Below are 2165 nucleotides of genomic sequence, written 5' to 3'. Positions count from 1 at the left end.
TTGAGAAGAGCCAAGGTAAGTGTTTCTTTCAGATTCCCTTTCAAGCCTATGTTGTTTTAGCATTCCAACTCGCATACTCGTACATTCAATGTACTGATGCCAGTTGGCCTGCATCGTCTTATGATGCAGACACAGGTAACTAGGATCGGCATTTCAGCGCACCGTTGATCTAGTGAGCAGTTCAGAGTCAGTCGGTGAGCCTCTTTGCATTTCGGAGGATGTATTTTTCATTGCTTTCTAGTTAGTTCATTAGGATGTTATGGGGTTGTCCCAATATCCATCTAAGTTGTTTTAGAGGCTTCATAGCGGTTAGTCCTTTGAGTCTTTTCATTATTATTTTTTATTGTTAAGACTTAGGTTGCCACTTTTGGCCAAGTTGAATGTTTAACCTTTTAACATTCTCAGTTATTTTATTATTCAGTTCAATTAAGTGTTATTGATCATTATAAGTGTAACATCCGGCAATACGAAATAATTGAAGAGGCTTAGAATTGGAAATTTTCATTTTTGGAAAGAATTTTAAAGTTTTGGAAATTTTGGCTAAGTATGGAAAATGTGAATTTTTGGCCAACTTTGAACAGCCATAAATTCTAGCTCAGGATGAGTTAGGTGGAATTCCAGTTATGGTTGCAAAGTTCGTGGAACGATCTTTCCAACGCCACTGAGTTTGCTCGATTCCGAGTTCGTATGAGTGAGATATGCCCTTTGAAAGTTGGGCAGTTGACAAGGAATTCCGTCCGGGAATCATTAAGGGCATTTTGGTCTTTTCCCTAGCTATTTCTTTGAAGATATATTGTTGTGTTAGGCTGATATTTGGACCATTTATCCATTTTAAGAGAGTGAAGGCTAGGGCTTTGAGAGTGAAGAAGAGAGGAAGAAGAGAAGAAGGAGAAGGAGAAGAAGAAGGGGAAGAAAGAGGGAAGATCAAGCAAGTTCCGTCAAGATCATCGTGGATTTTCGTCGGGAGTGATCCCTATCAAGGTATGTTAGCTTTTAGTGTTGGGTGATCCTTTCCCCCACACACCTAACCCCTTTTATTTATTAAGAAAGGATTGGCTTTGTTGTTAAAGTTGTGAGTTGTTGTGGTTGAAGTTGTTGGAGTTGTTAAAGTTGTTAGTTGTTGAAATTATTGTTGGTATAGTTGTTGATTGTAATGTTGAGATTCTTGATGAGTTGGGACTTGTTTCCGGTTGGGGTTTTGAGTTGAAATCTATTGAATGTTGAGGGATTTCATGTTTCTAAGTGAATTGGGGCTGGAACCTTTGAGGTTAGAGGATTTCGAGTTGGAGACGTGAAGGAGAAAGTCGGGCAGCTTGCGAGGAGCACGTCCGCGTCGCGGACTTGTTCCCTCTGTGAACAAAAATCTTCTCCGCGTCGCGGACAGGACGCGGACTCCTCTGTTTTCAGAAATTATGTTCGGAGATTTTCTTAAGTTTGGCTATCCCAAATCATTCCTAAATCATTCCTAAACATCATGAGACCCTTCCAAACACCAATCAAGTCCTTGAATCCATAATTCAATTCAAGAAAATTAGATTCCAAGTCAAGTGAAGTTAGCACCAAGCTTAGAAGTTAAGCAAGTCAAGGCAAGTCGTTAAAGCTTTTCAAAGAGTCGTTATTGAACGTCTTAACGTCGTTTCAAGTCTCAAGTCGAGTTAAGAGTATCAAGTCTTAAGTTAAGTTAAGAGTTTCAAGTCAAGTCAAAAGGAGTCGAGTCCATTTCTCCAAAGTTAATAGGGAACTAAGTACTTCCCAAAGAAGTTTCCAAATGTTTTTACATTTAAGTAAGAAAGGAAATCATGTCTTCCAAAAGAGCCGTTGGGCTAAGCTTTGAGTAATTATCTCAAACTAAGGAAAGAAGTTATTTTAAAAGCATGAGCCAAAGTATTTTTGGGAGTAGTATTGAGCACCGAATTGGGGACACGAGTTCATATTAACTCAACTCTCCATAAGAACCATGCGCCAACATGGGACTTGACGTATCATTCTTTTTAGATGATCACGTAAGATTAGGCTAGTGGATCCACTAAGCAAAAGTAAGGTCCTATATCGATGGCAAGGTATAGGATGGTCCTTTGGCAACGTAAGGTAAAACGTTGTATCATCACTAAGGCTCGTAGTGGTGGTTGTCGGTTAAAGAACCTCCTACAAAAGTTATATTATGT

The sequence above is a fragment of the Solanum tuberosum genome, unplaced genomic scaffold (genome assembly GCF_000226075.1).
Source record: "Solanum tuberosum cultivar DM 1-3 516 R44 unplaced genomic scaffold, SolTub_3.0 scf00056, whole genome shotgun sequence".
Classification (NCBI taxonomy): domain Eukaryota; kingdom Viridiplantae; phylum Streptophyta; class Magnoliopsida; order Solanales; family Solanaceae; genus Solanum; species Solanum tuberosum.
This window is presented reverse-complemented; position numbering follows the sequence as displayed.